This window comes from Tachypleus tridentatus, chromosome 13 (genome assembly GCF_004210375.1).
Source record: "Tachypleus tridentatus isolate NWPU-2018 chromosome 13, ASM421037v1, whole genome shotgun sequence".
NCBI classification, from domain to species: domain Eukaryota; kingdom Metazoa; phylum Arthropoda; class Merostomata; order Xiphosura; family Limulidae; genus Tachypleus; species Tachypleus tridentatus.
Window position 1 is genome coordinate 127,916,512 of NC_134837.1, and position 25,470 is coordinate 127,941,981.

Here is a 25,470-nt window from a genome sequence, read left to right on the forward strand (position 1 = left end):
TGTCTGCATTGAATCTAGTGATCAGATGTTCTATGACTATGTTCACAAATTTAAAATATTGGCTTCTGTAGTAATCTCTAGCTGTTGCAGAATGGTGTGCTGAGCCATCACCTGTAATTCTTCTGGGGGGTCTGCGAATTCGTGGTAGTTCAATAGGCACCAGATCTAGGGAAGTTACCTTTTTCTCAGCTTCATTAAATATCTTGTTGCAGTTTTCCTCTGTTCGCACTACCCGCAATTGCTCAACTGTCATTGCAGATGCTTCAATCATGCCAGATACTGTCGCTGATTGTGCTTGGAATGCACGGTTTAGTTCCTCTAATGCAGCTAATGGATGCTGAGCCATCAACAATCCTAAAACTGTCTTTCCTTCGTCAAATCTGTCCAGCAGACCTCGTGCTTTCACTACTACATTTGATTTTTCATTTGCTAATTCGGACAAAGAATCAACAATGTCACTGTAGTGATCATTAGCACATGTAATTGCAGATAGGCGGCACAACCAGCGTGTTGGACACAGTGGGCGGATGTATTTAACTGGACCATTGTGGCTGTCTGACGATACAATATTTTCAAAGATTGTCTTGTATTTGCCTGACCTCTGAAGCAAGACACCAATTTCATGTACCCACTGGACAGAATGGGCCTGGCATGGCCAAGCGCGTAAGGCGTGCGACTCGCAATCCGAGGGTCGCGGGTTCGCGCCCGCGTCGCGCTAAACATGCTTGCCCTCCCAGAAAACGTGGTCGCTCTTTCAGCCGTGAGAACGTTATAATGTGACGGTCAATCCGTCAATTCGTTGGTACAAAAGTAGCCCAAGAGTTGGCGGTGGGTGGTGATGACTAGCTGCCTTCCCTCTAGTCTTACACTACTAAATTAGGGACGGCTCGGTGCAGCGGGCTAACAACCTACTCACTTAAATACCTGTTGAAGAATCCGCAAGCGATTGCGGCCCTATGTTCCTTGATAGAATCTCATAGTGATAACTAACTAACTGGATGGAATCTCGAACACATTCAGAAGCTTCAACTGAATGTTGCATTATTAAATTAGCCTTGTGTGCTCCGCAGTGAAAAAACAAAGCTGACGGTTGCTTCTCTTTTATTTTTGCCTGGCATCCACTGTACACACCACTCATGTTAGCGGCTCCATCATAAGTTTGTGCTCTCAATCCTGACAGTGGTAAATTGAGTCTAGTCAGTACATCAACTATAGTCGAGGATATTGTTTCACCAATTGTATTGGAAACATTGTACAAACAAAGAAATGTCTCATGGACCTCAAGGTTCTCATCTACGTATCGTACACATATTGCTTACTGTTCGGCACCTGTAACATCTTGAGTGCCGTCAACCATTAGTGCAAAGATTTTACTTTGCTGCACTTCGTGTGCTATGTTCCTCAGTATTTGATGGCTGAACATCTCCATTATTTCATTCTGAGCCTGGGGTGATGTGAATGTGGATTTCTTTGACAAGTAGGCCGTCAACTCAGGATCTTCCTCTTCCAGGAGCTTCATTAACTGCAGGAAGTTCCCCTCCGTATCAGTATGTTCACGTAATGCTAAACCTTGACGCAGTAAGAAATGTAAACTTCTGAGCATTTTGGCAAGAATTCTTTTGCATTCTTCCTGCTGCTTCCTTTTTCCATCATGTAGCTGGGCAGTCACTGGAGTTACATCAAGTGAGCATTCTGGAGATATAGCGAATCTGTGCTGAGAGGAGGATTGGTGTTCGTTGAATTTCTGTTTTGCCTTTTTTCAGTTGCAAAAACCAGTGGATATGTAGGTATACTCCACTGGCCTCTCCAATTTCCCTGTAAAAAGACCTCTATTTTCCGCCTTGGCACAATGAAAGCATATGACTTTTTGAGTCTGATTGTCGAAGTGCAGCCATGGGAACTCATCAAACTACTTGCCCTGAAAGTTGATATTTTGAGATTTTGCTTTCTGTCGTGGTGTTAGTTGTGTGTCTGGATGATATGGCTTTCCACACTGTATCTGTGGAGTGTCAGATTTTTCATTATCGCACAAACTTATTTCACAACTATCTGGTGGTTCATGATGTGCAATAGTTGCACAAGCATTTTCAGACTCGTCCTCTGATGAACATGGTATTTCCTCTGTATGGTAAGTTTCTATTCTTTTGCTTGAGGTTGTTGGATTATCTGCATCTGCATTGTCACTTGTAGTACTAGTAACTGGCTTGCAGAACTGTCTAATATCGGAAAGTTTCAGACGCTTGCTTGTCACAATTGGAATCTGTTTCCCAGATGACTCAACAGGCTAAAATACAGTCTTTATTGAAAAACTCTAACGTACAACGAACGAAGATAGAACAGAATGGATGTAGGACTGAACTGTACAATGTATTTAAGTCGAACGCGCGAACCTCACAGTGGGCATCGCTGGGACAATATTGAGTGCTAGTTACAACACAAGTAATTGCAAGTTTCTCGAAAAATACTTAAACAGTCACAAATATATTATATTCCTGTTAAAGGTCATCAAAAGGCAAACACGTTGTGATATAATGTCTATAAGCACGTCTATTAAATAAAAACACCTAAACAAAACTAGCAATACAATTCGAGTAGAGGCTTCAGACTGTTGAAATCGCTCCTTTTGTATTCTAATTATACAAAAAATACAATATTTTTACTATCTATGATAATAGAATATATTGTTCTTTTACCATAAAGCACCAGCACTTTAATAGAGGGCGGTGATAATCTGAAATTTCATGGATTAATGAGGGCCACAAACACAGGTCTAATGAGCCTTGTTGTAAAATCGAGGCTCAGACTAAAGGGAGCGGAGGGGTGATGTAGAGCGCGTCTGGATCCGAGCGGCCTGAACCTGTCGTTAACTGTACACTAAATGTACTCTATGGTCAGCGACTTCGGCAGCTAAGGAGAGTAAGACGTTCGACAATAAAATCAGCTAGACAAGCATAAGAACAAATGGCGTAGGAAAACCGCACAATATACACATAAGATTGATGCAACTACAAGCTACAAATAGCCTGCCAGATCTAGATTACAGGAGTTTACGCTTGGTGGTAATATTTTCGAATTTCATGCTCTGTTCAATCTGTTGTGATGAAAATTTTACTTAATCTTACACTACGTAAGATTACGGTAGATTCTGTGATAGTGCTTGCAAACCTTGCATGTATACTTAGGCCTACTGACTGATACTTACGAACTATTGCTTAGATCGAAAAGCTTAAAAGCACGCCTATATTAAAGATGTACATTTCGACTACTGAAAAAGCCTACATCTAGGCCTAATTATGTAATTCGATTGGTAAGAACACGAGAATCACAAGAACAAACACACAATTTGTAGGCCTGTGATGCAATAAAACAATTCAACAGACCAAATTGTAGGGGGGATGATTGTACGTACCATACCCCCACCTAAAATGAAGGTGTATGTATCCCCCAACCCCCAGGATCTACGCCCCTGGTGGTATGCCGAGGGCAGGAAATTAAAACAAATAGACATTATATCACCGTAGTAACAGAGGCTTAAGGATACAAGTTATGAAATATAATTAAATTATTGTCCGCAAAACGAAACAAGTGTGACCTGTACAAAAACAAGCACGATATATTCTTACTAACGATGTTGTTCTTTGTTATTAAGCGCAAAGCTACACAAAAGTCTACCTGTTATCTGCCCACTACGGGTATCAAAACTCGGTTTCTTGAAGTATAAGTCCGTAGATGTACCGCTGTGCCACTGGGGTAGTTTTTGCTAACGAACTAGATGAAAATAAATATCTGACAAGTGAACAGAGAAGAATGAACAACGAATTCTGTAACCAAGAATTTATAAATTAGATCTGCTATGATTGCCAACTAATGATGTATTAAAAAAACACAATATTGTTGAAGTTATGGTGATAAAATAAAATATATTCAATATTATTCAAACAAACCATTATTTATTATTTAAAATACGTTTTTTAAAATGTTCTTTTTTTATTTTTTGTACACTAGTGTAGGCCCAACATGGGCAGGTGGTTAATGCGTTATAATGTGACGGTAAAAGAGTAGCCAAAGAGTTGGCGGTGGGTGGTGATGACTAGGTGCCTTCCCTCTAGTCTTACACTGTTAAAGTAGGGACGGCTAGCACAGATAGCCCTCGAGTAGCTTTGTGCGAAATTCCAAAAACCAAAAACCAAACAATCGGTTAATCTCGTTCAGGCCCAGTATGGCTAGGTGGGTTAAGGCGTTACCTCGTATTCTGAGGGTCGCAGGTTCGACTCCCCGTCGCACCAAACATGCTCGCCCTCCCAGCCGTGGGGGCGTTATAATGTGACGGTCAATCCCACTATTCGTTGGTAAAAGAGTATCCCAAGAGTTGACGGTGGGTGGTGATGACTAGGTGCCTTCCCTCTAGTCTTACACTACTAAATTAGAGACGGCTAGCACAGATAGCCCTCGAGTAGCTTTGTGCGAAATTCCAAAAAAACAAAACAAAAACAAACTTTATTTCTTTTCACCGTACATACTACAGTACCATGATGTTTTGAACCCCGCCAGTACAGCGGTAAGTCTACGGATTTACAACGCTAAAATCTGGTGTTTGATTCCCCTTGGTGGGCTCAGTAGATAGCCCGATGTGGTTTTGCTGTAAGAAAAACACACACACACCGTGATGTTCCGAAGAGGGACAATATTTGTTTTCCCAGAGTTTATACCATTTTCCAAATGGGTCGAATACATTGTTTAAAGAATTTCGAGAAAATGGTAGTTCCTATACAAGTGACAATTATTAAAAAGGAAAAGAAAAGAAACTTGACGTAAATATGTAAAACTTGAACTAATTTCCAAAGTCCACTTAGCTAAGTTAGTAAATATCTATATCACATCAGTAGTTTGTAATTACGTGCCTTTCTTGTAAACACGCTTTTTACGTTCGTTTTATTGAAGTATGTGTTTTCCTTATAGCAAAGCCACAAAGGGCTATCTGCTCAGCCCACCGAGGGGAATCGAACCCCTGATTTTAGCGTTGTAAATCCGGAGACTTATTGAAGTAAGCTGTCATAATTCTTTTCGTTACTGGCTTTTTTGTTTAATCTCGTTCAGGCCCAGTATGGCTAGGTGGGTTATGGCGTTGCCTCGTAATCTGAGGGTCGCAGGTTCGAATCCCCGTCGCACCAAACATGCTCGCCCTCCCAGCCGTGGGGGCGTTATAATGTGACGGTCAATCCCACTATTCGTTGGTAAAAGAGAAGCCCAAGAGTTGGCGGTGGGTAGTGATGACTAGCTGCCTTCCCTCTAGTCTTACACTGCTAAATTAGGGACGGCTAGCACAGATAGCCCTCGAGTAGCTTTGTGCGAAATTCCAAAAACCAAAAACCAACCAATCGTTTAATCTCGTTCAGGCCCAGTATGGCTAGGTGGGTTAAGGCGTTGCCTCGTAATCTGAGGGTCGCAGGTTCGAATCCCCGTCGCACCAAACATGCTCGCCCTCCCAGCCGTGGGGGCGTTATAATGTGACGGTCAATCCCACTATTCGTTGGTAAAAGAGTATCCCAAGAGTTGACGGTGGGTGGTGATGACTAGGTGCCTTCCCCCTGGTCTTACACTGCTAAATTAAAGACGGCTAGCGCAGACTGCCCTTGTTTAGCTTTGCGCGAAATTCCAAACCAAAATCAAACTATTCTCGTTCATTATAGACGATAACGTTGCTGAAGTACATGTACGATATAGTATGTGTCTCGTGGATTTTCTAAAATACGTTACCAAGAGCGCAGAGAATTAGTGAAGGAGAAATGCATTCGTTGTACAGTCAGAGAAACGATAGAGTATGACGACATTAAACGGTCCAAACTGCACGAGTTGAACACATGCACAAATAATAAGCTTCGGGCGAGGTTTCGCAATATGATATTTCCATATTAATAGAAGCTACACATTTAATGTATAAATGTATACATGTAGGGGATGTATGTGTCACGTAGGTAAACTTTAATGTGTGGTGAAAGAACGTATGTTGAAATGGTATGACTTATCTAGACCAAGCGGAAGGTACGTGCCCAAGGCTGGTGTTTCACTACGTACCTATGGATGTGACATCTGATTTGAGCTGCACACGTTAATACATTATGCTTTTCATTTATTCTTTTGATTTAAATGTTTTTAAAGCAAATAAGAGAAAAGGGTTATTTTCCATAATGATATGTTATTGTGTGGTACCATGTTTTACTAACGGGACTATACAGGTTTTTCCTACCAGTTACACAAGTGATGATAATCGTGCTATTATTGCTTAAGGGCAGAAGAACACACCAACCAATCAACGCTCCCTATGCTATGGGAAATCCCTCGCTTTCTAATCGCCGCTTTTGTAGAGAGAAAAGTAGACAAACCTCTTTTATTTGGTTCTCAGATATCTAGGGATTTATTTAAGGTTATCTCAATTTCAGCGTATGTGTTATAAGGTTTAGTTGTGTTTAGATTAAAGACCCAGGTATGTATACTTGTTTTAGATCGTAAATTTTAGACAGAAGTATCATTATAAGTTTCAATGCAGTGCTATAGCATAATAACCTGCTTCTGTTCGATAAATACGAGCTTAGAATAAGTAGACTTAGACCTGTAGTATATTAATCAGTTTAACAAATATTGCATTAAATCAGGGAGACTTAAGCCTACAGCATGTCAGCGAAGTATTCTCAATGTAAACTAATTTGTTAAACTGAATTGCGTAATGATAGTTTGTTGTGGATCTAAAACTGTTTGACTTTAGCTAATATTTTAGTTATTGCATTACAAAAGTTTTATGGTTCGCTATTCGAAAACGCCCTAGTTTTGGGTCTCGTTTGAAAGCAATTACTTTTCCGAGTTACTTTTAGTTAATATATTTTAAAATTATTTAGTTATGTTTGTTAAAGTAAATTCTTTAGAGATTCCAGTTAAGATTCTTAATTCATTGTGAAAAAAGTGGGGGCTTAGAGTAAACTTTGTCTAAACATATTTTAAGATGTACATAAAAGTCATGTCACTGAGTCTAGTTGCTAAGTTATTTCCGCTTTCACCCTAAATCAGAAATTGGCGAAAGTTTAAAGAAAAAGTAAACTTGATACTGGTTTTTGGTTTTTATGGGTGGTTGAGCGTTGATGCTTGGGTTGTTATGATGTATGGTATATGCTAATTCTCAAACTCGTTTTGTTTTATCTTTCCATGACGTAAGCTAGTATTTTTTACCATTTGTTAATATGAAAACTTGTTAAAATGTTATAGACCTGGGTCAACCCGGTGTAAACTGGTATTTGTTATATAGAAACAAGTTAATATGCTATAGGCCTAGATAGGTGTTCTTGATTCAAACGATTATTTGTTAAACTGGAACTATTTAATATGTTGTTGTAGACCTATGTCTTCCTGACTTAAGCCAGTACTTATAAATGTGAAAGTGGTTGTAATATAGGACTTTCAGGCCTAGTTTAAGCCAACATTTGTGAAATTAAATTTTGGGAATTCTTATAAAAATCAAGAATTAGCTGTTAATATTTAGCTCAAGTAATATTACGCACAGTATTATCTAGTGGCGTCATCTGTAGATCTTTTTACATATTACATAAATCTTAAAATAATAGTAAATGAGAGAGAACAAAGTAGAGAATATTTATTAATTTTGAGAGAGTTTAAAGCTCGGGTATTAAACGTAAAGTTGAAAATCTAAACCTATATCTGTTTAAAATATGAAAAAATAAAAGTTTGTGCAATCTCTGTAAACACTATTACAAAAATTGGGAAACATTTTTTGAAGTTTTTAGTGGATATAATTAAAATCTTAGAGTATGCTGTGGAATAAAACACTTGTTTTATTTCTTAATAAATAGCTTTTAGGTACATAGATTTATAGAGTCCTTGACTTGGTAGTTAGTGCTTAGCATGTGAATCCAAGGATTCATGGCTCGGCTCCGTTGCTACTAAATCGCACTTCGCACTAGAGAACGGCGGGCGCACTATAAGAGTGACAGTTAAATCTAACTGTGTAGTCAGAAAAAGATCTGATTGAGGGTTTATTTGACATGTTTCTTCGTGCGTAATCTATCGGCTATGAGCGGTCAGCTTTAGTAGCTTAGCATGTAGTATTTTTTTTTGGGGGGGGGCGTAAGTGTGTCTTCTGATCTCTGGATCGGGAGCTTATGATGCGTGTTTGAAATGTTAGTTTTAAAATTAAAAATGTAAAACAGAGATACTTCTCATAGATTAAAATTTGAAACCAAGAAATTGATACATTAAAAAAAGTTTGGATATGTTACGTTGTTAGAGATATTTTGACTTAACTAACATGCAGCATAAAGTAGAAAAAAAATGCTTTTAATGTACGTTTCCATGTCATGAGAGGAACTTCTTAAAACATAACTGGCAATACTAGTGATCAGAAAATCTCATTGGTCTTTTCATTATTTATTTAAATACCACTTTTCAGTTTAATGGGGTAAGAGAAACAAAATAATGGAAGTTAAATATTGTCCGTTGTATTAGAACATGGTTTTTGCATATTTAAATAAGGTGATTATAAATGGTCATTTTAACATGGTTAATAGCCCTAACTCTAAGAATATACATTAATTCCACGTAGAGGATGATTATATTTGAATATTATTTTGTGGCAGTATTATTCCCGAAAAAATCTACAACTTCTGAAAGTGAAATAATAAAGCTAGAATTTTCTCATTTGCTACATTCATATTTTTGAGTGTTCAAATGGCTTTTAGCACAAATGTATTTTCATGCTGTCCTTCGTGGCGTAAACATATCTGAACAATAAATTTGAGTAAAGGTAAAAATAAGGGGTAAAGGTCAACGTGAGCAAAACGAGGCTAAACGAGATAATAACTGAATGATTTATTCTTATGTTGTGCGTTATATGAAATGAATTCTTGTAGTCTAAATTTACCTTTTCTGTATCATATTGATAGTACAATATTGTATTACTTTATTATACTTTGTTTTATTTACCTTCGTTTTTTAACCTTTTCTTGCACCTGCATTGTTGATACGTTTACTATGCCATGACGTATTGCGTGAATATTCTTTCACGTTAGAAAATAGTTATGGTAAATTATGAGTAAATTGCGTACTTTTAAGTAGTACTTTCCTATTTTCAGTTACAAATAATGCTTTGGAAACTAAAAAAAGTTAAAGGGAATTTTAATCAAAACGAAATTATTGTAGTTAAAGAGGCGGAATGAATTGCATTCTGAAGCATCCATTGTGGACGGAATGTAAACTTCAGCCATTTTATTTCCGATGGCATCCATTGACCTAAAATCAGTGTCCGTTTTTTCTGTATATTTGAGTGAGATAGTCTTGAAAACCAACTGTGGTAACTTGTTTGTCACTGCTGTTCCCATTCTTTCTTTTAACTTTAAAGAAATCGAACCTCAGGAGTTTTTTTTTTTCTTTTAAACATTAAATTTGAAAAATTGGAAATGTTTTAAATACACCAGTTTCACCCTTAAATTAAAGACATTGGGAATTCGAGGAGCAGTTACTTGGATTAATCACAGTATTGATTATATTAAAAACAAATCAAACGATTTGGTGTATAACTAGTTTAAAAATTCCATCGGCAGTTCTGTCGTTAAAAGCTAAAAGTTTCTTTTACATACAATAACTTATCATTTGGTTATGTTTTTATAAGTTGAATATCACCAATGTTCATTTCGAGAAAGCTTGCTTAGGTCAACGAATGTAAAATTAGGACGACTTTAAAGTGGCCTTTTCAAAATATTTTATACCCTGTGACTTGAACGTTTCTCAATTTGAGAGAACGAGGTTACATGTAACAATATACGTCACACGCATTAAACTGAAACGAACATATATATTAAAATAAATGTATGACAGTAAATCCGTTACAAACGGTAGTAAATTTAATGAAAGCCTCAGATTCGAAATTGTATTTAATGTTGATTCTGTTTTGTGTGAGGTTAATTTGAATTGCTTGTTTGAATACCTTATCATTTGTGTTCTGAAATAACTGTCTTTGGCTCAATTTATATACGAAGATATCTAGAAATCTTTTCAGCAATACGCAATGAAGTAATGAAACCAGCAATGGCGGATTACAGGTTGTGTGGGCCTAGGTGCTAATATTTGTTTGTTTTTGAATTTCGCACAAAGCTACTCGAAGGCTATCCGTGCTAGCCGTCCCTAATTTAGCAGTGTAAGACTAGAGGGAAGGCAGCTAGTCATCACCACCCACCGCCAACTCTTGGGCTACTCTTTTACCAACGAATAGTGGGATTGACCGTAATATTATTACGCCCCCACGGCTGGGAGGGCGAGCATGTTTGGCGCGACCGGGATGCGACCCCGCGACCCCCAGATTACGAATCGCATGCCTTAACACGCTTGGCCATGCCGGGCCACTGGTATTTGTTGTCCCTCTCTAGCCCCTGCTTAAATACGCTACTGGGAATCAAGATTCTTCTTTTCACATGTGTATCTTGCGCAAACAGAAATTAATTTTTGTTCTTCAAGTACACTTAGCACTGAAACAGAAATGAGCTATAAGAAACTCATGAGGTAATTACGTTGTCCAAAGCTGTACCTTAAGTTTGTGGATGCAGTTTAAACGTTGTAACGCCTAATCAGACGGTTCGTTGTTTTTGTTTTCTCGCTACAGATACGTAGAAGCGTATATAAGAGCATGAAAAAATTATGGGTAAGGTTACACCTATGAGTTGAGTGTTACGTAATATTGCAAAGCCCTGATGTTTTTTAAAGTGGACAGCGTCCAACTTTCTGTCCCAATGTAATATCTACAGACGTTCTAGTTTTCAATAGGTTATAATAAAACTTTTATTGCCCGTAATGGGCTAGTTGTTATTATAGTACCTGTTATTGTATTTCAGTAATAATAGTGGTTTTGAGGTTGTTCCTCGTCGAGAATCGGAACAAACTTCCTTCTCTATCTTTTACAAAATTGTGTAGGGTTTTTTGGTGTGCTTTTTTAATAGAAATTAAGAGTAATAAACCTGAACCCTAGAGTAAATGCAAAGAGGCATAACTTTGGTAATTATATACTAGCACGTAATTACAAGTCGTTTATTACCTCTTATTATCTAAAAAAAATTTTGGGTGATGCGAGTCAACTGGTAAGACTGTAACAACTCGTAGGCCTGTAGCAATACCATGCACGTGTAGCTACAACTGAGTTTTGCTGTATGCATGTAACTGCGACTTACTTTGTTTTAGGATCAGTATCAGACGTCACTGTAAATTTATACCTGCAGGCAGTTGTCATTACCTATATAGTTTACGAAAATAGTTTTCCAGCCTCCGTTTCAACAGTTCAATTGCACATAAATCTATTGGCGACTTGAACAGCTTGAATATTTGTTTCGTTGTCGAACTTTTTAAGGCATGCGAAGGTGAAACAGATATGTGGTTGAAGCAATTCAAGTACACGCAAGTAAAATCGCATTTCCAGGCGAAAATCCTTCCCTATTAAGTTTAGTACTATTACCTGTAGCACGTGAATGACTTTTTATTTTTTTTGCCACGGTCTTCTGCGTTTACGTATTCTCGCCTGTTTTGAGGCATTGCACAATGTTTACCACAGCTGGTTCAGTTTGTTTTCTTTTTGGATGGTATTGGTGTACCAGGATGATACATTCCCATTTACTTTCCAATGCCATTAAGTGCAATCAATATCCTCAACTTCATGTATGAAACACGAAACGTTATCAAAACGTGATTCTAGTGAATTCTGGTCCACTTTGACTATATTGGCTTTCTTTTTTTTACGTGACTTATTGACTTGCATATTCAAAGTCATTTTAATATATTATACTCGCCACTACTGGTGGCCTTTTCAACTCTTAAGTGTTTTGTTCAACTCAACTTTGTTAGGCCAAATGTGAGGTTTGATTTACGTGGGGAAAGGCGTATTACTGCTTTCAGATAATGGTTATCTTCAAGAAAACATCTTTATGGTTAAGTATAAAATTAAAAACACGTTGTTGCTATCTGTATGACAAAGCAAGGTCATTTAAACATCGGCTGAGACAGTGAAGAAACCCTGAAATATGCCAGGCTGATCTTCTCTACAAAGAGTTTTTATAAACATGAATGATTTTTTTTTATAAAAAGCAATTTAAAATTACAAAGAAACAAATTCCTTTCAAATGTCAAGGCCAACAATCAGGAGAATGTATTAGTAATATAGCCAAAACAGGTTTTGTATCTGTTCTAGTTAAATGGATACCTTACATTTAACTTGAACTTTGTGGTGATATGAAAAAAATATTTGAAAAAAAAAAATTTAACTTCATTTCACTTTTAGAATACTTCGTAAAATATTTTCTAAACTTGTCCAATCTTGTTGTTTACAATAAAATTTAAAGTTGAATTTCTGTCAAAGGTATTTCAAAGATCTCTGATAGTCGCTTACTTAAAAAGAAAACAGCCAGTCAACACCAACTCTTGGACTCCTCTTTCCCAACATATACTGAAATTGACTGTCGAATTATAACGTTCCCACGGCTAATAGTGCGAGTATGTTTAATGATGGGATTCGAATTCGCTCGTATGCATCTCGAGCGTCTTGACCACCAGGCCAAGATGATGGGAAGTGAACAACTTGCTTTCTTTTCTATAAGCCCTTGTACTGGCAATATTTTCTTGGAAGAAATACTTTTATGTTCAATAAGTCAAAGGTAAAATTAAAGTGGAGGGAAGAGTTACCAAGAACTCAATCCGTGTATTACAAATGGTAGAACACGCTCATTTTAGTAATTTATTTTCAAACAAACGTATTTACCGTTGAGAAACTATCTAAATTTTAACAACTAAGAAAAACAAAATGGATGACATGGAAAGCTTGCCAAAAAGCGGCGAACCGAATTCCGACCTTCCAATTCCGAAGGATGCTGTGATTTCTTATGATATTAGCTATCAAAGTTTGTCAGAAATTGGAAGGTAATGTAAAGAGCATTGTATTTAAACTGTGGATTGTAAATAACAATAGGGCTAATGGGACTTTAGGTAAAATATGTAGAAATATTGAATACCGGACAAGGGATATTATTGTTTCGCTGTATAGGTCATTTGTAAGGCTTTATTTAGATTAATGTGAACAGTTATGGGCTTCCTTCCTCAGGAAGAACATTGACTTGTTGAAGATTCATAAAGTCACTAGGATGGTACTTAGGATGATTGTTTGTTTGTTTTTTTTAACTTCGCGCAAAGTTACTCATGGGCTATCTGCGCTAGCCGTCCCTAATTTAGCAGTGTAAGATTAGAGGGAAGGCAGCTAGTCATCATCACCGTCAACTCTTGTGCTACTATTTTACCAACGAATAATGAGATTGACCGTCACATTATAACGCTCCCACGGCTGAAAGAGCGAGCATGTTTGCGACGGGGATTCGAACATTACCTAGAATGAAAGGATTGTCTTATGACGAATGGCTAAAACTTCCAAGCTTGTTTTCTCAATAGAGTAGAAGGATCAGACGAGATTTGATTGAGATATTTAAGATTATTAAGGACATCGATGTATAGATCCATCAAATTTATTTGTGTTTAGTAGTGAAAAACAATAGGACAAGGGGTCATAAATTAAAAGTTTGGTAATACTATGAGCCATCTGCAGTTTATTATTTTTCAAACATGGTGGTTGGCTTTTGAAATGAGCTGCCTCTGAGGGCGGTGGATGTGTAAAATTCAATAGAGTTCAATAAAAGATTGGATGGAATACATGAGTAGTAAGGGGTGGTTATAGTTGGGAGCAGGAAGAAACATCTTTGGACTAATAAGGTTTTTTTGTCCTTTAACTGTTTTTATGAATATCATTAAACCTCCCCAGTTTAGTAATCAAGTTTGTCATAAGTCTTGTTAATGTTTGTATGTTATCAAAACATTTGATGATAAATTGTAATTTTTGTTTATAATTATGCAAAAAGAAATTCCCATTTAGTGGCATACGGCTTATTTGGTGCTGTTCAGTTGGGCTGATGGGTACATCTTTTAGTTAATCAATGTTCTGTTAGTGTTATCCTTACTTATAGAAAAAGCCAAATGTTTTCCATAATACATTCAGTTGAAAGCCCTTTGTCCTTATGATTCTGTCTGCATTATTGGGTATTTCAATAGTTATTATTTGTGTGTGTGAAAATGTTTATGTTCTGCAGCGAGTTTCGTTGTGTGGTCATTTCGGCATACATAAACAGCGACGGCTGATTTGTCTTTTTCCAAATGGCAACCGTGATTTCCCTGTTCCTTTATTCTTACGTTTAACAACAGTTTTAGTTTAACCTGTACAAAGCTTACTTGCACGAGCATCGGATCGAATGCATCGGAAAGAAAAAAAAAACAACCTGAGAAATCAATACTTGTCTTGGCCATGTTGTTATTCTGTACCTCAGGGTCAACGTAGTTACCAAATTTAGAATTTCACTCGGGGTCAATACCAATTTTAGATTTTCTCGAATTTCCTTGCTCTCAACAAACTTGTTTGTGGGTCTTTTCTGTGAAGAAAACAATGTTTTATTATTTCCAATTTGTCTTACCAGCCATGTTTTAATGAAATTCAATAACTGTTAGCAAGATAAATTAAACAGTTTTTTTCTTTTGTTCCTCATTTTATTAATTATTGCTTAGTTCATATATCTTGATATTTAAAGCTATTTAGTAATGCACTGTAGGTTGTTCTATGTTCTTCTTCTGGCTCAAATGGCTAGGTGGTTAGAGGGCGCTTGAGTCCGCAATTTGAGGTTCGCAGGTTCGAATCCCCGTCACACGAAACATGCTTGACTTTTCAGCCGTGGGGGCCGTTATAGTGTAACAGTCAAGCCCACCATTCGTTGGTAAAAGAGTAGCCCAAGCGTTGGCGGTGGGTAATGATGACTAGCTGCTATCCCTTCAGTGTTACTGCTAATTAGGGAGGGCTAGCGCAGATAGCCATCGTGTAGTTTTGCGCGAAATTTCGGGAACAAACGAATGAATGACCTATGACATAAATTCATTAGACTGCCATGAAAGTTTCTTGATATTCAAAAACAAAATGAGGATTAACACAGCTTTTGGTGGGGAATAGTCTTTGTATTGCTTCATATTGAGTAATTTTAGGTTTCTTGCATGTTACAGAACTCGGTGTAAAGAAAAGATTAAAATTGCGGATACGAGAAATAATGAGATTTAATTGTAGTAATTTTATTTGAAATGTTTTAGTGTGATTCGTGTACTTGATACTTCGTAACCAAGGAATAACTGACCCCTCCCCCAAGTAATTTGTTGACTTAAAAAGTTTTGAGAAACAAACAAATGTTATAAGACTGGTGGATTCTTATTACTCTAGTGATTCTAGGGTTAAAAAAGCCAAGAACATTGTGAAAGGTTTCACAAGTTGGATATCCTTACATTGTGACTCACTCGTTAGTTTGAGGCATGTTAAACACCTGCTGAAACAAGGCATGCTAAAAAAACTACCGGTGTCGCCATCTTTTTTAGCAACTTCCATAATAGCAACATTTTTAGTTCCTCAGTAGATTACTCCGTTCTCAAAACATTCTGAAAACTTTGGAATTATTGTTATAACTCGCTAGGGATGTTTATTTATGAATTAAGCACAAAACTACACAAAGGGCTATCCGTGGTTTGCCCACAACGGGTATCCAAATCCGGTTTCTTGCGGCGTGAGTCCGTAGACATACAGCTGTGCCACTGGGGGCTGCTGGGGGATGTATGAAAGATGTAGAAAAATATACTAATGGTAGCATTGGTTACCTGCGGTTATCAGTTGTCACTGTGTCTTGTTTGTTTGCAGTTAAGCACAAAACTATGCAATGGGCTATCTGTACTCTGCCCATCACGTGTCAAAAACCGGTTTATAGCGTTGCAAGTCCGCAGACACGCCGCTGTGCCTCTGGCGAGCAGGTGTCACCGAACGATAATGTTATTTACTGTGGGTTAATATGTAATGATATATGCAGTAAAACGCGCTGCGCGTGCATCCATGTCTACGTACACGTTGAGGAATGCATGAACTGGCTTGTTTATAACTAATTGTGTACACGGACTTAAATCATTTTTTGATTTTGTATTTTAAACATGTATTTGTTTTAAATAAATGAATTATTTCCAAAGTTTATGGTGGCATGGTCAAGCGTGTTAAGGCGTGCGACTCGTAATCTGAGTGTCGCGGGTTCGCATCCCCGTCGCGCCAAACATGCTCGCCCTTTCAATCGTGAGGGTGTTATATTGTAACGATCAATCCCACTATTCTTGGTAAAAGAGTAGCCCAAGAGTTGGCGGTGGGTGGTGATGACTAGCTGCCTTTCCTCTGGTCTTACACTGCTAAATTAGGGACGGCTAGCACAGATAGCCCTCGAGTAGCTTTACGCGAAATTCAAAAATAAACAAACCAAAGTTTATGGACATCATTGAACATTTGGTTTCAATATTACTTTTTAAGGAGGAAGTTGCTGTAGAAAATTAGCTGTAAGGGGATATGCATTTTGTGTTCAAAAAGATAAACAATAACTCCTGAAATTATTTGTAAACTTGTGTAAGATGTAAAATTTACGTAAGTAAATAACTTATTTTTTATTAGAGAATAAGTTGACTTTATGAATAGTAGTTATGAAAACTCCAAAGTCAGAAACGGTAATCGCTGCTGATAAAGTTCTTTAACCTGAATTTTGTAAGAAATGTAACTTCTTGGCTCGCAGTTTTACCCTTTGGAAATGAAGCGCTACCTTAGCCACCAGACCGTGGTTGAGTAAACTATTACGGATGTGAAATGGCTGTATTCACTGACCAGTAACACAACTGTCTGGAAGTAGTCTAGTCCGGGTTCTATTTGATCCACATTGTTTGATGGAAGATGTTTTGGGGCAATTGAATTTTCATAATAGAAGGATGAATGTATGAGATGTTCCTCCTAAACCACATCTAGATTAATGACGCTTAAAAAAAAAAAAAAAAAGAGGTCGAGGCATAGCCAGACTAAACCACTGACGCCTCGGTGGCTGTGGTCACTTGGAATTTTCATTATTGACCTTTTTAGTTCTAAAAACATTTCATTCTGGGACAATGGCAATTTTACTCGTGATTGTCAAAGGCCTAGATTGTAAATTCTAACTCGTATGGAGGGTGTCACCTTACTTGCTACTAGGGATTAATAGCTTCATTTATCTCTGTCTCCATGAGCCTTTCAATACTACAGAAGGAGTGGATTAACTGTCCCTTGTCCTCGTTCTTGCGTTGGTAATACTCGTGGAAAATGCTATCCATAGCAGCATCAAAGCTACAATTTAGGAAGCCTTTTATAGACAGTTCCAGTTTAAAATACTTTATTTGATCTATGTGATTTTTTTTTTATTCAACGTCTTTTCTTTTACTTTCTTTAAGTATATCACCAAGTAGTGAGTTTATGATTTATCGTTTTTAAACATGATCCAATGACTTAACCTAGTTCTGTTTAATTGCACGAGTTAGTAATTTGATTGACTAATGTTTGGTGGTCTTCCAAATTATACTTATCCAGTTAACTATTTAACAGTCAGCAGTTCAGTTTTTTCTTCTGTTAGATTGTACTTCGCTTAATTAACTTCACATTTTAATTCTACTTTTATTTTTAAGTTCATTTTCTTAAATCGATAATTCTATTTATTTGACTCTTCAGGGACTTTGAGATAAATTTGAGGGCTCGCACTGTTAAAAACTGGGTTTCGATACTCGTGGTAGAAGTAATACATAATGTGTGATATATGCCAAGCTGTGTAAGTTTGTGCTTAGAAACAAAAACCTACGTTTATTTAATTTGATATCACATTAATCTTTATTAATTGTTTCGTTTATATATTTTTCCTTCAGTTTATATGGTTTTTCAGCCAGCCTCACCAATGTTGGTTTCTGTTTACTTTTAGGAATAGCATACAACTTTTAACTGAGAACGACTGGTATGGGTATTAACTTATTGATAAGCAGAGAACAACATTTCTACCTTCCTAGGTCATCTTCAGGTTAACAAAGAGGATTTCTCGTCACCAAGCATACAACTTTGTTCGTGTACTGACTGTTATCTTGAAAAAAATTCAATTCTAATTCTGCACGTGGGTGCTTTATCATATATATATTTATTTTCGTTCTCATTATATCTTGAATTTTTTCAGCTCAAAAAAAATAATACAAATTTATTTAGATATAATCACGTAGAACTTTCGGTCTCGGATGGTCTGTGGATTAATGTGCTGCACTCGCAGTCTGCGAGTTGCAGTCCGGAACAGTAATCCAAGTCTCAAATTAATTTTTATTTATTTTTAGTACAAAATACTCCAGTGACCGACCTTACAACTACATGGGATTAGAATCGAACGAAGAGAAACATTCGTTCTAATTTTCCAACTTTTTTCGAGCACTTTTTACATTTAGCTGAAATTTTTATAAACGAGACGTACGAGATAAAATACTTATTAATTAATACAAATATATTTTCCGCAAAGAAATTAAATCCCATGCTCGAGTAAAACTAATCGGCTGATGGAGTTAAGATCATTTTATTTTTCCTGTGAATTTCTGCATAAAAAAAAAAAATAAAAACAACTTATCGGGTATATCACGCTTATTACTGCTAAAAACATGGTTTTAGATACGCGTGGTGTGGACATCGCAGATAGCCAGCCATTTGTGTAGCTTTGCGCTTTACAACAAACAATAAAAATGGCGTAACGTTACTTATTTGACCGTCATGTTTCTTTGTTTTTCAGTTCCTTTATCAAACTGATAATCTCATGTCTACATTTTCAAAAACTAATTTGTTTTAAATTATTCTGATCCCCAATTTGTGCTATTTTGAAATATCTTTGTTCTTCGTTACTTAACTTTATTGCACATTCTAATGCACAGATAACACATTTATCTGTGTTGCTTAATATAAATACCATTCCCTTAACTCTGCAGTTGAATGATTGTTTATTATTAAATAAAACCGTGGAATTATTATTGTTGACTTCTAAAATAGTGTTACTGTTGGGTAATGCTTTCTCCTATAACTTACCATATCACATTTTGTGTGAAATATATCTGTGTAAGAAACACAAAGAAAACATTTTCTTTATATGGTATTTTATAATGCTTTACAGTAAATACTGAACTGTTTGCTTATTGTGAATTTTGCGCAAAGCTGCACGAGTTCTTTTTGCTCTAGCCGTTTCAAATTTGGCAGTGTAAAACTAGAGGGAAGGCAGCGAGTCATCACTACCAGTCACCAACTAGTAGGCTACTCTTTTACCGAAGAATAGTGGTATTGACTGTCACGTTATAACACCCCCAAAGCTGAAAGGGGCGAGCATGTTTTGTGGGATGAGGATTCGAACCCGCGACCCTCAAATTACTAGTTAAGCGCGCAGATGGTTAATAACTCAACATGAGTATGTGTTCAAACAAAGCTACACGAGGGCTATCTGTTTTAGTCGTCCGATAATTCGGAAGTGATAGGCCAAAGGAAAGGCAGCTAGTCAACACTATTCACCGCCAACTCTTGGGCTGCTCAAATCGAGTAACCACTCGGGGTTGATCCCTATACGTGATGAGGAGATCTTCAAGAGAAGGTTCTGTTCTTTCAGTTTACCTCTTCTGGGATCTAAACATCCACCCACGTGTAAAGTGAGGGAAAGATTTTGACACTTGGAAATATTTGTCTAAGATTTGAAAGAGTCAGGACTGACCTGAGCGTGCTGTGTCGTTGTTCATTCTTCTCTGTTCACTCGTCAGATATTTATTTTCATCTAGTTCGTTAGCAAGAACCATCCCAGTGGCGCAGCGGTACATCTGCGGACTTATACTTCTAGAAACCGAGTTTTGATACCCGTAGTGGGCAGAAGACAGGTAGACTTTTGTGTAGCTTTGCGCTTAATAACAAAGAACAACATCGTTAGTAAGAATATATCGTGCTTGTTTTTGTACAGGTCACACTCGTTTAGTTTCGCGGACAATAATTTAATTATATTTCATAACTTGTATCCTTGAGCCTCTGTTACTACGGTGATATAATACCTATGTGTTTTAATTTCCTGCCCTCGGCATACCACCAGGGGCGTAGATTCTGGGGGGATGGGGGATACATCCCCCCTTCATTTTAGGTGGATGGTATGATGCATATAATAATCCCCCCTACAGTTTGGTCTGTTGAATTGTTTTATTGCATCACAGGCCCACAAATTGTGTGTTTGTTCTTGTGATTCTCGTGTTCTTACCAATCGAATTACATAATTAGGCCTAGGTGTAGGCTTTTTCAGTAGCCGAAATGTACATCTTCCATATAGGCGTGCTTCTAAGCTTTTCGATCTAAGCGATAGTTCGTAAGTATCAGTCAGTAGGCCTAAGTATACATGCGAGTATCGTGGCAACAAGATTATTCTGTGAGCATTTTTACGGCTCTCAGGTTCACGTAATCAGATATTACCAATTTGCAAGTTGAACAGTCTACATATGCGGTTGCAAAAATCATCCCCTCCTCCATCGGGTGTAGAAAATCTACGCCCCTGTTCGTAGGTGTCCCACACTTAAACCCAATTGCTTTTCAATGGGTCCATGCACGTGCTCGACAGGTGTGACATCAAAATCAGAAGGAATTTTGAATTAAGTACACAATTAGCATCTCATCTATTGCTAGTTCCAAAGTCATATTGCACAAGATTCGGAATGTCAGTGGGCAGTATGCTTCGATCCCATTTCAGTTTTGCTCTTTGATGGCCAGGAGTTTTCTGATGTATAGAGCATCGCTGATCCTTGTGCACCGAGCACTTCTGCTTTGTCCCCGACCTTCTTGGCCATCAAGACTTGGGCAGAGTGATCATCTCTTTCGTTTTGGGCTGATCGTCTCTATACATTAGTGGACCTCATCGGTCTGGCAGTACATCAGTTGGACCTGACGATATTAACTACGAGAGACTGCATCATCTTTCTCCTGCCTTTTGCTACTCTTCTGGTTGTTTTTAGCCAGATCTGACAAGAGTTTTTCCTAATGCTCGACACTGGGCTGTTGTCTTCCCTTTTTTCAAGCCTGGGAAGGATCTCAAGACTCCTTCAAACTACCATACAGTTGCTATGATGAGCTTCTCTGTAAAATCTTTTGAGAGGATGGTTTGGTTCTGTGTTTTTCTGCTTTTTTAATTAGAATTTTGCGATATGTAACTTTTATGAGTGGAAATGGATGAAACGTAAACAGACTATAGGGCGACAAGTTGCTTATTATTTTTTCTTCTCATCGTTGAAATAGTTAGATGCAAAAATACTTGTTCTCGAGTTGAAAATAAAAAGTAAAGACAAGCGCGAAGTGTACTTAGGTTTCCTAATTTATGAATTAAACAACTGTCTTATTCCCGTTACGCAGTTGTATGTCTTCAAACTTAACGCTAGAAATCGTGTACAATTTTCTGCTCAACGTAAAAAAATAAATGGCTGCACAACCAAACAGTCGCCCTTTTATAGGTTTCATTATTTTTAATAAGCAAGAAGAGAGTTCTGATTTAGCAGTACACGTAACAAACATTTACTGTTTCCTTTAGCAGTTTTAATAGTCTTCGCAAGGGCCAAGTAATTTAACGTGTAAAATGTCTGTCTCTCTGTGTTTATTTACTGCTTTCAATATATAATATACAACTGGCTTCACTTGTTTTTTTCCTGTTTTCACCCAAGGACCTAATCTACATACCAGACAAGAGCAACAGGCTTGTTCAGTCAAATCGCTAGAGATACACGTGAATCATCTTGGGATTTTTCACACACCTTTACCGTAATAATACGTTCATTTTGCAATATGGTTGCCATTAGGGCTATGATACTTGGCTGCTTTATTGAATGAAAAGTTGAGATTGCTGTTAATTTTATTTTGTAATAATGAGGGGGTAGTAACAAACGATTTTTTATGATCATTATCTCTCCAGATATTTGAGTATTTCGTGAATTAAGTTCTTACGTAAGACGCACTTCGTGATTCGTGTTTGTTTATCTACTTTTAAAAGAGGAAATTAAGATAATATTCATTTTTTATATTATTTTATTTTTGCTGTTAGTCATAACTATACACAATGTGCCATCTGTTTGCTTCTCACCGCAGTCATCCAAACCCGATATTTACCCTTATAAGCCTTCGGACTTATCATTACCCCGAATTTCCCAAAAATTACTTATTAAACTGTTTTCTGTGTAAAAACAAATAACAATTTAATTTTGCTATGCCCGTGTAAAATAAAACCGAATTCTTTTAATTACTGTTATTCACCAATAATTTGTATACGTGTACATCTCACGAACCCGTGTGATGGCGCTAGAGTCTACTATGACGTAACACTCACTTTTAAGCTCAGACTATACCAACTCGCAAAGGTAAGTTTGAAAGTCGTGACGTAGGTCATATTTTAAACATTTAGATATAGTCTGTAACAGTGAATCCATAACACGAAATTCACATACGGACATTATATATAACAACTACGCTACAACAGAACAACTTGTTTATTTGTCTAGTATTAGAATAATATGATTAATAACGAATGAACGTTTACCAGGTAACGGAGACTCGCGTTATATTAAGTTTTCAAGGTCCTTGCCGAGTTTTCACAGTTCTTCACGGATTCTTAAATAATTTTTAATCGTGAGAGACATAAAGATATTTCGGTAACGTACTAGCAAAACTGCACAGGCTATTTGAAACGTTTGTAAGTGGAGGAGATGCAACCTCGGATCAGGCTAAGCCTTTTTATTAACTCTTATATTATTGATCGTGCTGGTGTTTGTCGCTAGGAGCGAAATATGCCGAGTTACGTACGTGGAGAATACGATTAACAAACGATTCGTTTCCTAGATACCTTAGAGTACTATTAACTTTCTAAAAACGTTTGTGTTTTGTTTTGTTTTTTAATTTCGCGCAAAGCTATATGAAGGTTATCTCCGCTAGTTGTCCCTAATTTAGCAGCTCTTGGGCTACTCTTTTACTAGAGAATAGTGAGATTAACTTTGAACTTTATAACGTCCCCACAGTTGAAAGGGTGAGCATGTTTGGTGGAACGACGATTCGAACTCGCGACCCTCAGATTGCTAGTTAAGCATCTTAACCACCTGGCTCTCAAAAGAGAGCATATGTTTGTTCGTTCGAATTTCAAACAAAGCTACTCTAGGGATATCTGTGATGGCCGTCCCTAATTTAGCAGTGTAAGACTAGAGGGTAAAAGAGTTGGTGGTGGGTGAAAGTTGTCTTTCCTCTAGTCTAAATTAGGGACTGCTAGTACAGATAGCCTTCAAGTAGCTTTGCGCAAAATTCAAAACAAAACAGCAGTTCGGGTGAAGCGTTTTGAATCGCGTCCCGGATGATGTTTGATTGCAATGCTTAGGTTTAAGTGAGTTTTATTTTACCTATTAAAAATTATCTAAAATAGTTTCTTTTTTTTCAGTTTTTTAGGTGTTTTGAAGAGAAATGAAGATTCTAGGAGTCATACTCTTTCTTGTCACGTGCCCTTTCGGTTTATTGTTTGAGTTTTATCATTCTGATGTTCAAAAGAAGGAATTACTGGAAAAGCTCGGTGACACCGGCGTTCACATAGATAGCTTAGCTGGAGCCATCAAGGTCACCAATGCCAGCAACAGCTTCGGATTGGCACTTTATCATGCTTTGTCTGAGTCGGGCAATCTTTTTATCTCTCCCTTCAGCTTGTTCAACACACTGAACATGGTGTACTTAGGTGCCCGGCAATCTACTGCTGAACAGATGAGCTCTGTGCTTGGCTACTCTCGTGTTGGATTGGACACCAAGAGTGTTCTAAGTGGGTTGCAGCAGACCAACGACCTGCTGAACAGTCAGAGAACTGACTATGATCTGGAAGCTGCCAATGCAGTTCTAATTCAACGAGGTTTGGGTCTTTTGGCCAGTTATCAACAGGCACTTACACGAAACTTGAGCGCTTCTCTGCGAGAAGTGGACTTCGCAACTGAAGGGCAGAAGGTCCAACACGAAATCAACAGTTGGGCTTCACGGAAAACAAGAAATAAGATTCCGAACCTCTTAACTAAACCACTTCCAAGTGACAGTCGCCTGGCTTTGTTAAATGCAGTATATTTTAAAGGCACGTGGCAAACTATGTTTGACCAGATGTTGACCCAGTCTGAAACATTTTACAATAACGGACGCACCCCAGTCAGAGTCGACATGATGCACTCGAAATCCAAGTTTCCCTTTTCATACGATTCTCAACTTAGGGTGTATGCCCTAGAGATGCCCTACAGAGGTAGTCACATTTCCATGTTGGTTCTTCTTCCAGAGGAGAGGAACGGACTACGAGCCCTGGAAGGTGCGCTTTCCAACTCTTATTTACAGAGTACGTACAATAGACTTCTCGAGAGGAGGGTTGAGGTTGCAATGCCCCGATTTAAGCTGGAGGCAAAGTACGAAGATGGTCTCATGAGAACGCTGCAGGACATGGGGATGTCGGACGTTTTTGATTCTGGCAGAGCCAATCTTGCTGGGATAACTGGACAGCCCGATCTCTACCTGACAAAGGTCATCCACAAGGCCTACGTAGAAGTCAATGAAGAGGGAAGTGAGGCCGCTGCAGTGAGTGTGGTGGTAGGGGTAGAACGAATGGGTGGTGGTAACAATGAACGTTTCATCGCAAACCATCCCTTCATATTCTTGATACGAGACCGCCGCACTGGATTGATTCTTTTCGTGGGTCGCGTGAACGAACTATAAATGCCAAGTGTGGTCGAACATGTATAAGAATATTGATCGCTTCCCTTTTGAATAGATGATACGCTGTAAACAAAGGGTTTATCATTTCATATCGAAGTTTAAACATAGAATATTTTAAATTGCAAAATGTGATTTTTTCTTGTTTTTATTTCAAACGCAACATCTTCAAAATTTATTAAAGGGGCTTTCAGGCACGATTCTAATCCAAAATTACGAACACCAAACATTTCGGACACAGTGTTTATTACAACTCGTGGTTATGTGAAACTTGTGTTTTATGAGTTACTTTAATGTTTCTTTAAATGAGTTTGTTCATAGTGCTTTCTTATAACAAACTAGAACAGTTTACAGTAGTTAAAAACTTAAGTATAAGAGAAACTAGTTATATAACTTCCTTTAAAATGGAGACAAAATATACAGGTTTACCATTTTGATCTCGTTTAATTACATCATAAGACAATATTTAGAATGCACGTAACGTATTCGCAATAGTTGTTTTAAATACATTTAAAGTACTACCATTGAAATTGTATGGAGTCTGTTTATTCACTTCAACATTACGCCTAAAGCACATCAACCTTTTATGAAACATTCAAGTCTTAACATGTCTAAACAGTGCTATCTTTCCTTCTAATCAGTAATACTTTTAATAGTCGAGTTTCTTCTATTCTGTGATTAGACAGATTAAAGTGTTTACCTCTGACTAACAAATATTTTGATTGTTTAAGATTTTGTTATTG

The 25,470-nt window shown here is 37.4% G+C and overlaps 1 pseudogene across 2 annotated transcripts; it reads left to right on the plus strand.

Moving 5' to 3' along the window:
* The first annotated feature begins 6,325 nt into the window (after positions 1-6,325).
* Positions 6,326-25,257, plus strand: LOC143240128 (intracellular coagulation inhibitor 1 pseudogene; annotated as a pseudogene). Of its 2 annotated transcripts, none has more exons than XR_013021584.1 (2): positions 6,326-6,484; positions 23,436-25,257. The product of XR_013021584.1 is annotated as an intracellular coagulation inhibitor 1 pseudogene, transcript variant X1 (transcript). The 2 variants fall into 2 exon arrangements; XR_013021585.1 differs by lacking the exon at positions 6,326-6,484 and adding an exon at positions 22,343-22,371.
* Positions 25,258-25,470: the final 213 nt, after the last annotated feature.